The sequence below is a fragment of the Maniola hyperantus genome, chromosome 7 (genome assembly GCF_902806685.2).
Source record: "Maniola hyperantus chromosome 7, iAphHyp1.2, whole genome shotgun sequence".
NCBI lineage: Eukaryota > Metazoa > Arthropoda > Insecta > Lepidoptera > Nymphalidae > Maniola > Maniola hyperantus.
The window spans coordinates 2760563-2774587 of record NC_048542.1 but is presented as its reverse complement, the minus strand read 5'-3'; the positions used below and the strand labels follow the sequence as shown (position 1 = coordinate 2774587).

The 14025-nt window shown below is 39.3% G+C and overlaps 2 protein-coding genes across 2 annotated transcripts in view; one reads left to right on the top strand and one right to left on the bottom strand.

Annotated features, from left to right (window-relative positions):
* LOC117983944 (uncharacterized) overlaps positions 1–13597 on the bottom strand; it is a 74860-nt gene extending 61263 nt beyond the window's left edge. The window contains exon 1 of the mRNA XM_069499825.1: positions 13368–13597. The gene's annotated coding sequence lies outside the window, so the exon portion shown is untranslated. The remainder of the gene's footprint in view (positions 1–13367) is intronic.
* LOC138402586 (uncharacterized) overlaps positions 1–14025 on the top strand; it is a 217198-nt gene that overhangs the window by 54125 nt on the left and 149048 nt on the right. The window lies entirely within an intron of this gene.

The following is a 14025-nucleotide window of genomic DNA, read 5'->3' as shown; positions in this document are numbered from 1 at the left end:
AAAATGTCTTCTGTACATTATAGAGATAAAAATAATATGCACACCTATATTGAAATCAAAGTTTTATACAATGATTAATATATATAGGCTGATTTAAATAATTCGATAATATTTTTTAATGTGTTATAACAAAAGCACTGTCAACACTATAAAGATCCCTTTTCTTTATTTTTTAAAAGCTTCATGTCGTCGTCAACATTTGAAGAACCTTATTATTATTTTTAATGATAGGTGTAAATTGTGACAGTCTGTTTATTTATGTACATTGAATGGTCAGCAAATTCCATGGGTGATGTGATTCACGATCACATTTCACTACTCCGTGATCACAACAAACGCGACACTATAAAGAACTGGTTTCTCAAGAGGTATCTGTTCTGTTTACAGTTTACACTATAAAGAACCCAAATATACAAAAAAAATATACTAAAATTTTTTCATTGTCTATAGTGATGTTCATGTACTAGACTTTAATAAAAATAAATAAAACTAACCAAACACATGTTTGTACCGAACGAGTTTATACTGTCGACTGTCATTTATGCCATAATAGTTACTAGAGACGAGCTAATCTACATCTATAAAAGACTTGTTTTGACTGACTGACTGATCTATCTATCAATGCACAGCCTAAACCGCTGGGATTGAAATCTTTTCCTTTCATGACGTAGGTGCTCACTAAGAAAGTATTCTTGGAAATTCCACCCCTGAGAGGGCATAGGGGATGAAAGGTTGTTTGAAAGACAGTAATTTTTGATAGTGATAGTGATAGCCTAGTGATTAGGACATCTAATCGGAGGTCGGGAGTTCGATCCCGGGCACGCACCTCTAACTTTTCGGAGTTATGCGCGTTTTAAGTACCTAGTTATAATTAAATCTCACTCACTTTAACGGCGAAGGAAAACATCGTGAGGAAACCTGCATGCCTGAGAGTTCTCCATAATGTTCTCAAAGTCGTGTGAAGTTTACCATTCCGCACATGACCAGCGTGGTAGACCCGTTCTCTGTAGTGAGCCGGCGATGGGTTGATCATGATGATGATCAATAAAAATAGGTACTGACTGGGCTTTTGGGCAAAAATGTGTTTCAGAATTATCGAAAATTCCACCCCCTCACCGATTTTGAAAAAATTCACTCGAGCGAAGCCGGGGCGAGTCGACACAATACATGAAAAAGTACGATTCAGTATGTATATTTATTCAGTTTGAGCATAATATAGTCTTTGTCCTTTTATATTTAGTACGACGACGTTATGTATGCATCAGCTGATCGGAAATAAGTGCTCGATTATGAAACAAGATTATTCGTCTGTTAACTGTCCGGTCCGGTTTCGTGTGGGCTCCACGAACTCCACTATCGGGATTCGGCAAATGATTCAAGTTCGTGCAAATCTTGCGATGGCTTTAACTGGCCAAATTGGGTATTTGACTCCAATTTTTTTATTACTTTATTATAAACTAGAATAAAAATAATGAGGTAAACTGAAAAACTAATTAAATCCATCAAATAACAAAAAAGTTATAAGCATTTAAATATTTCATACAAATTTTCGTTTTGTGAGAAAGGTATAGAAGTCCCACTCCAAAATTAAAATGCCTGTAACTTTGTAAATCTTTGTTGGATTTTAAAAAAAATTTCAGTATACGTCATTATTTTTATCCTAGTCCATACTAATATTATAAATGCGAAAGTGTGTCTGTCTGTCTGTCTATCCGTTTGTCTGTCTGTCTGTCTGCTAGCCTTTCACGGCCCTTCCGTTCAACCGATTTTGACGAAATTTAGTACAGCGATGCGCCTCATTTCCCTTGTCGGTCATGAAAAAGATTCAAGATAAAAAGTACGTAAATTCATCAAATATCAATATAATTCAAGATAGAGTCACAAAGTACGTAAATACATCAAATATCAATATAATTCAAGATAGAGTCACAAAGTACGTAAATACATCAAATCAAATATCAATATAATTCAAGATAGAGTCACAAAGTACGTAAATACATCAAATTTCAATATAATTCAAGATAGAGTCGCAAAGTACTTGTTATTTTGTGATTGAGATAAGAAATTCGTCGCAAAACATAATATGCCTAAGTGCCAAACCAATTCAATACCCACCTTCGCGCAAATCGCAACCGTAGGTAGGCAAACCGCGGATTAGATCGTGGCTTTTATCCGGATAAATATTATGTTTATGTACTTTATCTAATCTGGTAACTTACTGATACACGTAAGTAAGTGTCGATAAACTGTTAAGTACCTACTTAGTTTTATATCCTACATTTTTTGTAACCAAAAATAATAAATTTTACACTGTAAGGGTCAACTCACACTGGCGCAGAGTCGAAGCGACGCGACGCGGCATGTTTTGCAGCGCAACGCGCGCCTTCGCGCGGCGACGCGCGTCTGTGCGCGACAATGCTCGTTTCATTCATATTTCTGTATTAAATCGTCGTATATTTTCCTTATGTGGTCGGCGTCTGACGCGTCACTGCGCCCGAGTACTCGCGGCGACTCGCGAATCCACTCGACTCCAGCCGCGCGGCGAAGCGCGAATGCGCGCGTCAACGCGCGCTTTCATATTTACATAGCACGTAATTAAATAATAGAACAATATAAATGAATATGCTGTAGGCGAAAAAACATGACGCGTCGCGTCGCTCCGACTCTGCGTCAGTGTGAGTTGACCCTAATAATAACATTAAACACTGACGCGAGTTGTTTAAAACAAATTCAAAAACTTGATTGGAGATTTACTTAATTTAATCACAGGAAGTGCATGCCTGAGAATTCTCCAAAATGTTCTCAAAGGTGTGTAAAGTCTGCCGATCTGCACTAGGCTAGCGTTTCGACTATGGCCTAAAGTTTAGGCCCTAAACCCTTCTCATTCCGAGAGGAGACCCGTACTTAGTAGTGGGCCGGCAATGGGTTGATCATGATGATGATGATGATGTACAGTATACACGCTAAATCGATTAGTTCTAAATATACCCAGTAAGTATCATTTCTCTATGTACCATTCCGTGTGCTTGCATAAGTCGCCCATAGACGTTGCGTCACTACTTTCTACGGAACATGGCAAATGCTGGCAACGCGACCACTTGCCCGATCTGTTGGCCAAAGAATTTCTAAGTACTACTTCGTACTGTTGGCATCTGAGATCAAACCTATTTGACGCGGACGAAGTCGCGAGCATAAGGTAGACCTCATGCTCGCGACTTCGTCCGCGTGGACTACACAAATTTCGAACCCCTATTTCACCCCCTTCGATAGTGAATTTTCAAAAATGCTGCCTTAGCGGATGCCTACGTCATAATAGCTGTCTGCATGCCAAATTTCAGCCCGATCCATCCAGTAGTTTGAGCTGTGCGTTGATAGATCAGTCAGTCATTCAGTCAGTCGGCATCTTTTCCTTTTATATAATATTTAGACTAAAATATGGCAAGCATGTATACTATGGCAAACGGAATTATTTGCTTTTTAAGGTTCCGTACCTCAAAAGGAAAATAGGAACTCTTAGAGGATCAGTTTGTTGTCTGTCTGTCCGTCGTGTCTGTCAAGAAAATCTATAGGGTATACTTCCCGTTGACCTAGAATCAAAGGTAGGTAAAGCCTTATAGCAGACATTAGGATAAAAATCTGAAAACCGTGAATTACTGTGTAACGTCGCAAAAAAAAATTAAAATGACTGTGATCATGAACAAATAATTAGTATATTCAATTTTCAAAGTAAATTAACTATACCAAGGGGGGGGGGGATCATATGAAAGGGATTTACCTGTACAGTCTAAAACAGATTTTTATTTATTTTTATGCATTTTATTAGTTTGCATTTATCGTGCAAAATGGCAAAAAAGTACAACTGTAGTACGGAACAAATGACACGACCAGAAAGAGATCACGCGCAGGAATCAAAGTCGGTCATCCATCCAGTTACAGACTTGGGTCAGTTACAATTAATTGATGTGCGTTGCCACAAGAGTAGAACTTCAATAGATTAGATAGGTGCAGTGGCGTGCACAGGGTTTGAGGCCAGGGTAGGCATTAGTTAGGTAGGAACCTGTTTACTGGCAGGCCATAATGAAAAATAAGCACTAAGCTATTACAACTGGGGTAAGCAGTGCATTTATGCCTGGATAGGTGCCTACCTAACCTAGATAGTTTTATATACGAGAAATAGCTTTATGCCAAGTGTTTGACCCACATACGTGATGCTCAGTAAGCTATCTTAAAAAGTAAAGGCATTAAAAAAGTAGACATATACCTACTCATCTGCCATCTGCCACTAACAACCTATGACCCCAATGCGCGTAATTACTGCAGAACTAGGACACACAATCCAGTTGGGTAGGTCCAATTTCGAGAAAGAGGTCAGTCGCCGAACCCAACTCGGTTGGGCAGCGTTCAGGAAGCTTCGAGATTTCTTCTTGTCCAAAATTCCTCAGTGCTTGAAGACCAAAGTCTTCGAACAGTGCGTGTTGCCAGTGATGACATATGGATCCGAGACATGGTCGCTAACTATGGACCTCATAAGAAAGCTCAGAGTCACTCAGCGGGCGATGGAGAGAGCTATGCTAGGTGTTTCTCTACGTGATCAAATCAGAAATGAGGAGATCCGTAGGAGAACTAGAGTAACCGACATAGCTCAACGGGTTGCGAAGCTGAAGTGGTAATGGGCAGGGCACATAGTTCGTAAAACCGATAGACGTTGGGGTCTCAAGGTGCTGGAAGGGCGACCTCGCACCGGAAGACGTAGCGTTGGAAGACCCCCCACTAGGTGAAAGGACGACATCAGACGAGTCGCAGGGAGCCACTGGATTCAGGCGGCGCCGGCGCAAGACCGTAGCGTGTGGAAGTCCCTACAAGAGGCTTAGGTCCAACAGTGGACGTCTATCGGTTGATGATGATGATGATGATGATGATGACTGCAGATCTGCCATCAACAACAGCACAAACACATCTCTCTTAAAAAGTAAAGGCATTAAAAAAGTAGACATACCTACTCTACACATCTGCCATCTGCCATCTGCCATCTGCCACTAACAACCTATGACCCCGATGCGCGTAATGACTGCAGAGCTGTCGTCAACAACAGCATAAACAACACATAAACATATTATTACACCTATCAAAGAATAAGTAAACAAACTTATTTTAAGTAAATTTTAATTTAAACAATGATAAGAACAGATATAAAGCAATACGGAATATTTCATAGGATGTAATTTAGTTAATACGGAAAGTGTCCAACTAATAGCCTAATTGAGCCTCAATAGCACAACCGGTATAGGAGTGGACTGAAAACCGAAAGGTCGACGGTTCAAATCCCGCCCGTTGCACTATTGTCGAGGAAAGGGGAATATTAGTCATTTAAAAATGGCTAATATTCTTTTTAAAAAAAAAAAATCCTGCCAGACTCCTAAATTTTTTTTTTTAATATAAATGCCGAGCAAACGATCAGGCGGGTCACCTGTTAAGTGATTACCGCCGCCCATGAACATTTGCGTTGCCGGCCTTTCAGTAATTTTGTTAGTCCATCCCTTGAATAACCCCGTGTTGTAAGCTAATGGGAACACCGCCGAAGGGAGTTGATTCCACAGTTTGCATGTCTGGAAAATAGGATCTGGCACAACGGGCGGTCGAAGTGCACCAGACATCCAGGAGGTGAGGGTGAAATTGTTTACGGTGACGTGCGGTGCGGCTGTAGAAAAAGGAGGGTGGAATGAGATCAAACAAATCTTCAGAGCACTTCCTATTATAGAGGCGATTGGCTAGCTTCGACACGAGATATAGCCCGCTGACAGAGAGACGGACTGACTGACAGACGGACGGACGTACATCTATAATATAATAGGGTCCTATTGGTACCCTTTGGGTGCGGAAACCTAACAATGGTAAAACAGAAAGCATTAAGGGGTAGAGCGGTGGCTGACGCAGGCACTACCTCACGCATCCGCACCAGGTTAGCGCGGGGGCTGTTCGGATGCGTGTATGGGCGTCTCCACCCCGATTGCCATCTCGACCTGTCGCGTACTATACCTAACAGTGCCTTCAATATGCCTAAGTCAGTCCGCGACAGTTAGGAAACTTCTAACAAAACGTCGAGGCTTCGACGTCACTGGCAGGCGTCAAATTTTAGTAGGTACATTTGACGCAGGTAGCCCTATTTTTCTTTGATTTGACGTCACTCTAGTTCACTCTGCCTAGTTCATAATTGCTTATTTGCCAGTTCGTTGGAGCGTGAGCAATCAACAAAAGTGAATATACCCACGTCCCACGTACAGTTTCACTTTTGTTTAGCCTGGATAGTTTCCATCAATTTGATTCATGATACATCATCATTGTGTACGGAAAAATTTCGGCTGTCACCGAATGATTCATATGCCAAACCCAAATTGACCTGCGAGTTAAAGTCCTGACGATAAGTCCATCTATCCAAATGGAGTAGACGTCTTCCAAAATCGTTTCGTGAATGTGAAACACTTGCCTGTGAATGGGAAAAATGCGTCCATTTTTTTTTCATCTCAGTTTATGATCAGGCGTTGACGGCGGTATACAGCGGCGGAACGCAAGCTACCTCTGTACAAAATTTCATATAAATCGGCCAAACCGATGGGCCTTTGATTATCCCGTGAGAACTCTTCGATTTTCCGGGGTAAAACGTAGCCTATGTCCGTTCCTGGGATGTAAACTAAGTCTGTACCGAATTTCATTAAAATCGGTTAAACTTTTGGGCCGTGAAAAGCTAGCAGACCTACACACATACAGACGAAGTTCGAAGTGACGGCGCGTACGTCCAAATGGAAGTATAATCAATGTGCCTTTAATCTGGAGTACTTCCATTCGGAAGTATTCCATTTGGAAGCATTCCAAACAGACGTTTCGTCAGTGGCTAGCCAGGGCACCGAAGCAGCGTGAACTAAATTGAGGGATTCTCGGTTTGATCCTGAATCGACAATATATGTAATATTATGTCAAATATTAGGCTATGATGATGGTATCTTGTACCATATACATGTCTCACATCCAGATTTACTAACGTGTTTAGTCGACGTTAGCCCGACTAGTTTCGAACCCATTCGGGGTCCCTTTTCACGGGGACTCAGTTAGAAAAGGCTGAGGAAGCTTGAAGATCGGCTCCCGGCAATTCTTGCTGATCTATATCGCTGGAGCCGTCACCGTAATCCAGGCAAGCGGAGCTAATGGTGTCCCGTCCCACAACTGATGCCATTGTCTTAGCGTCAAAAAGCGGTTTCCACGCTGAGGCATCCATCCATTGTCACGATTGAAATTCGGGTGGCGACTAATTTCGATCATTTCTCGTATCTTCCGCGGTACTAGAAAGCCGCGTGTGAGTACAGGTGTGAGACATGTATAATGGAAATCACCCGTGATAGTTTAAACGCTAAAATATCGTGTACCTTTTTTTTCTAGAGACAGTGTTGGACACGTAGAAAGAAAGTGATTGTAAATCCTAAGTAAACCCTAGTGATTAAATTACTGTTTACTACTATAACACAATAGGGGCCTACGTCAACAAACGGCTTTATCACTATATCGTGATTATAAAGTGTTTACGATGTGAGAGCAAGTATGTGTAACTTGCTTTTATAGAGCCTTTAATAATGGCATGCCTCGAGGGTTGGAGACTTTACTATGGACCAACGAAAGTGGATTTAATCATTTCAAAACAAGCGAAGTTGAAATCTATGTACAATGAACAAAGGTTCCTTTTAATTTAAATCGTTGTTTTTAATTTTCATCGCATTGTTAGGAAAACCAACCAACTCCGCCGACGATGGGGAGGCGATATTATAATAACGCAACGTTTCGTTGCTAAAAGTGTTTGACCATTTGGCCAAAAGAGTATTGGTGCTGATTCTGTTGTTTTTCGCTAAACTAAATTTAGAGTATCTGCATCCTCTTGTTTTTAATATTGCTAAAAAAGAGCTACATTTAAAGACTAAATTTTAGTGCACGCTACAAATTTAAACAATAAGCTCGCGACTGGCAGCTAAAGTCACGAGGTTTGACGGCTCTAAGTGAAAGTTAAAACTGTCAAACTATGTATGTCCTTTTCATATTATATTAGTAAGAAGAGGATGCGAATGCTCTCCGAAAATTTAGTGGTGCTCAGAATCAGTACCATTATCTACTTAACATGGAAGCATTTGTCTCTACTCACTCTATCTAGAGTCTAGATAGAGTGAGTCGTCGAGTAGTCGCTTCAGACGATTTAGAGAAGATAGGAGTTTCCAGTGTGAGTGTGTGAGTTTTCAGAGTGACAAGCACAGCCTTCTCAACTCCTATGTCCTGTCCACAAGCCTGTTGCTCGATACAATAAAGTTGATTCTTTGGAGTGCATTCGGTACATGTGCACTGACGCGCGTGGTATTCGCAAGGCTGAGGCTACATTGTAGTAAGTTAAGCGATATCTTCTAAATATATAAAAGGAAAAGGTGACCGACTGACTGACTGATCTATCAACGCACAGCTCAAACTTTGCACTATCTTTGCTTATATCCCTTAAGTTTGGTTTTCCACTTGTTTCCCTAAGGTTCAGTACCTCAAAAGTAAAAACGGAACCATTATAGGATCACTTTGTTGTCTGTCTGTCCGTCTGTCTGTCTGTCAAGAAACCTACAGGGTACTTCCCGTTGACCTAGAATCATGAAATTTGGCAGGAAATGGCGGGGAACAATCTGAAAACCGTGAATTTGTGGTTACATCACACAAAAAGAATTGTGGTCATGAACTAATAAATTAATATTTTCAATTATCAAAGTAAGATAACTATATCAAGTGGGGTATAATATGAGAGGGCTTCCACCTGTGGATTCTACAACAGATTTTTACTTATTTTTATGAATCATAGTTTTTGATTTATGGTGCAAAATGTCGAACAAAATACTCCAGTACGGAACTCTCGGTGCACGAGTCAGACTCGCACTTGGCCGATTTTTTGCACGACAGACAGAAAACGAAGTGATCCTATAAGGGTTCCTTTTTTCCTTATGACGTACGGAACCCTAAAAACAGACATCTCCGCTACAGCCTACAGTAGAAGAACATCTGCTGAAAATCAGATGCTCATGTACTGAAAAGGCAATCATTAACACTTCATTAGTAACATCTGTTTTCCCAAGTGTCCCAGTTTTCCTAAAACTCCCGATCCTGTCTCGCCAAAGGATCTTAGGCCAATTAGCGTTTTGTCGTGTTTTTCTAAAATATCAGAAAAAACTGTATATTCACACGTGTCAGCCGCCTATCTTGAAAAAACCAGATATGGCCTGAATATCAGTCCGGATTTAGGGCAGGTCGTGGTACCGTGACAGCACTTTTGGATGTTACGGATAACATTCTAACAGCGCAGGATTCTGGGATGTGTACTTAGCTGGTACTCCTCGATTTTTCTCGGGCTTTTGACAGCATCAATATTGCACTATTGTTATCTAAACTAACTTATTACGGATTTCATATTGATGCTGTTAAATGGTTCGGTAGTTACCTTTCTAACCGGACACAATTCGTAGAGATGTACTATCTCTACAAATTGTGGATGGCAGAAAGTGCAGCTCAGCGATCGCTCCTGTTCCTAGGGGTGTTCCGCAGGGTTCTGTGTTAGGTCCGCTACTTTTTATTCTATGCAGTAAAAAGAAAAGGCGACAGTAGACAGTCTACAATCACCCAAGTTCTAAGGTTAAGGCTATATTAAAGCGTGGAGCAAGTTAGACGATCAATGCTGATACATATTTTATTGGTGGCCAATTGAATTTCTAGTTCAGAGAAAACTGCAAGGTTGCCTATCGATTTTTTGTGAATAGAATATTTATTTGAAACTTTACGTGGAATTTGAATAAAAGTAGATTACTTTCATTTATCAGGTATCACTATTCATTAATCATATTAAAATGCGAAAGTTTGTTTGTTTGTTTTCTTTGCAGGTATGGTAACTAGCCACGGCCGTAGCCTCACACCAGACCAGACCAGAAATTTAGAAATTATAAAGTCCAAATCCCTGCCAGGAATCGAACCTGGGAGCTCCCACTAATAAGACCACAGCACTTATCTATCTCTATTCCCTCTTGCCTTGAAGGTTTGAAATGGACAACTTAATTTTTAGGGTTCCGTATCTCAAAAGGAAAAACGGAACCCTTATAGTATTACTTTGTTGTCTGTCTGTCTGTCGGTTTGTCAAGAAACCTACAGGGTACTTCCCGTTGACTTAGAATCATGAAATTTGGCAGGTACTTATAGCTGACATTCGGGGAAAAATCTAATAAGCGTGAATTTGTGGTTACAATACACAAAAAAAAATTGTGGTCATGAACTAATAATTAGTATTTTCAATTTTCGAAGTAAGATAACTATATCAAGTGGGGTGTCATATGAAAGGTCTTCACCTGTACATTCTAAAACAGATTTTTAAGCATCATAGTTTTAGAATTATCGTGCAAGATGTCGAAAAAATACGACCGTAGTACGGAAGCCTCGTTGCGCGAGCCTGACTCGCACTTGGCCAGTTTTTAGTGCAGTCAAATTATTTCACTTGTTTAATTTTGTACAGAATCAAATCTCTCCTAATCCAAAGTGTTAGCCAAGATCATTATTGATTGCCTTAATTAAACTAATCATTAGATTTTAAAAACAAACATTAAACCCATGTTTATTTTAACTTTGCTGACTGCTTGTGTTCTAAGCATTAGATAGGTACAGACTTACATAATGCTAGCTTAATCCGACTTCGTTCGCGTGGACTATACAAATTTCAAACCCTTATCATACCCCCTTAGGAGTTGTATTTTCAAAAGTCCTTTCTTAGCGGATGTCTACATCATATCTGCATGCTAAATTTCAGCTAAATCGGTCCAGTAGTTTGAGTTGTGCGTTGATAGTTCAAACAGTCAGTCAAACCTTTTATATATTTAAGAAGATTTACTTCATGAAATAATAAATGTATTTTACCTAATTAGGTACCTACATACTTCATGAAATGCACTTGTGAACCCTATTGCAGGGAAATACGGGTCCCATTAATCATATTAATTAATGTATGGTTATGGGGTTATCAAAACTGTGAGAGTAAAAGTGGTCGCACATTTGTAAGCCCCGTACGCACCGCAGGCAACGAATTCAATGATGGCGTCATTCATTACGTGCGTTAATTTTATTTATTAAGTAGTAAAACTTCTATGTAAGCACGACAAATAACTCAGACATAACTCATATCTTTTTTCGAACGCAAGTTCATAAGTCACTTCCACCGTAAATGGGTCGCCAAACAAATCAGCTGTTTTGAGGCGGCCATCTTTTACAGAGGTGATATGACGTGGTGGTACTTACTCATCTATACTAATATTATAAAGAGTTAAAGTTTGTTTGTAGCAAATCAATCTCAAAAAAAAATTGACACTTCAAATCTCAAAAAATCTCTGGAACTACAGAACCGATTTTGAAAATTCTTTCACCAGTAGAAAGCTACATGATTACTGAGTGGCATAGGCTATATTTGATTTAAAAAAAATAGAGATCCCTACGAATTCGCAGCAGTCGCTACTCGCTTGTTTTAAATAATTGAATTTCACGCGCGTTTAGCTTTAGTTTAACCCTTCGTAAACGTCACGCTGGTAAACACGTCGTAAACAGCGACGCATGACGGTAGTTGATTAAAAAAAAATTCAGCGCGTACGTAGGTTACAGCGCTACAAGGCTCTCTTGGCACTTGAATGACATTGACAGAGGGAGCTGTTAGAGGACAAAGGCTTAAAGTATTCAAACAAGAACAAATTGGATACTTGACGGCAACGTTAGTTCCTATTTTCGCCACGTGCCAAGATAGCCTTGTCGCACTGTACGGTGCTGGTAAATGTGTGCTTACCTTAAATAAATAATTAATATTGATGTTGCGGTAATCCGCAACTGTACCGTAAAAGCTTGTAGAAGCAACATTTGCGCTTATAATCAAAGATAAGTGACTGGAGTATTACTAAGTAACTAATTAAACATAATGCCTAGTTCCATCCATCCATCCATCAGCCTGTTTGCGTCCACTGCTGGACATAGGCCTTTCCAAGAGCGCGCGACCAAACACGGTCCTCCGCCTTCCTCATCCAACCGCTCCCCACCACCTTCTTCAGGTCATCGGTCCAGCGGGCGGGGGGTCATCCTACACTGCGCTTACCGGTACGCGGTCTCCACTCCAGAACACGTCTGCCCCATCGGCCATTGGTTCTGCGACAGACATGGCCTGCCCATTGCCACTTCAGCGCGCTAATCCTTTGAGCTATGTCGGTCGCTTTTGTTCTTCTGCGAATTTCCTCGTTCCGGATTTTATCCCTGAGAGTGATACCCAACATAGCTCGCTCCATAGCACGCTGAGCGACTTTTAGTTTGTGGACGAGGCCAACTGTCAGTGTCCACGTTTCCGCTCCATACATCATCACAGGTAGGACACACTCGTTGAAGACCTTAGTCTTAAGGCTTTGCGGTATCGACGATTCGAAGACCTGTCGTAGCTTTGAAAATGCTGCCCAGCCCAGCTGAATTCTTCTGTCAGCTTCCTACTTATTTATTCCAATTTAAAAAAAAACCTTATAATATAATTATTTGAACAGTAGCATATACATATATATACTAACTATTTATGTAATTGTAATTTGTAACTGTTTGTCTCTATAAAATAAATAAATTACATCCTCACAAATGTAAGGAAAAAACTGCAACATTGCGAAATTGCTTCATTGCCAATTGAAAACCAAATTAAAACCTTTGCTTTTAAGTTTAGATTTGCAAAACAAACATTCCTTCACTGTACATGACTAATGTAATGTAGTGTTATTATAGTAAAGTAGACTCTATTGCATTGCAATAAAGTTTATTTTTCAATATGAGGGGTTTGTTCAGTACATCTGCACTGAGAATGCACTAAGGCATAGGGTCAATACTCACTAGTTATTATCTTCTTTAGGCTTTTAGGAACAGTTGGGTTTTCAATTATGCTTTAGGAACTATTACCATTTTAATGAAAGACTGAGTGTGTTAATATTACAATTATTTGAAATTATTAATTAATAGAATAAAAATGGCAATAATTTAAAATATGAACCAATGCAATGCAAAAAGATAGATAACAATAAAATGAAGGAAAGTAAGCTTTTACGCTAAAACAATAATAAATAACTAGGTAGCTCTACCAATTAGGAAGACTCTAATGTTGAAAATACAATATAAAGGTAACTATGAAGAAAATTCAAAAAATTTCAAATTCAAGGTTATTTCCTGTTGCTGATATCTATCGATACTAAAAAAAATCTAAAAAAGATTAATTCATAATAATGATTGAAAATTAAATATTACATATATGTACATACCTATTTTGATGAATTGTGAACTCGTTCGGAACACTGGGGTTGGATAATCCAAGTTATGTTGGTTTGGACACTACACAGCACTTTAAAAACACGATAATGTAAGGGAATATATTCAAAAACTAAAAATTACACAACGTAACAACCAAACAACAAAGAAAGACAGGAAATATTGAAGATTTATTTCACAAATTCGTCTCCACAGTTTCAAAACACTTTTGATGGGAGTTTGACGTTTTGACTTTTGACAAACTCAGCATTGCCAGACGATATGTGACAAATCCTACCAAGCAAACGAGATTGAAAAGTTACGAAAGGCTTTAAAAAGTCACGACTACAATACTGCGCCAATAACTTAAATGCAAAAACTTTTTAAAAAAATATTTGAACTGAGAATGCAAAATTTGCAGAATTTGATGGAAATAATAATATATTTAAATACCTAGTTAGTTGGTTAGTTAACTATTTGAAAAAGGTACGAAAACAAGTAGTCTTAAAATAATTAAAACATGGATGCCATGCAATGTATTGATTTTTTTGCTATAAAATTTGTTGCCAGTGTCACTCGCGATTACATAAAGATTTAAACGATACATCCAAATATGTTCAAGCTTTTAAGTTGTGGTGGAATAAAGAAACTTACATACATACAATACATACA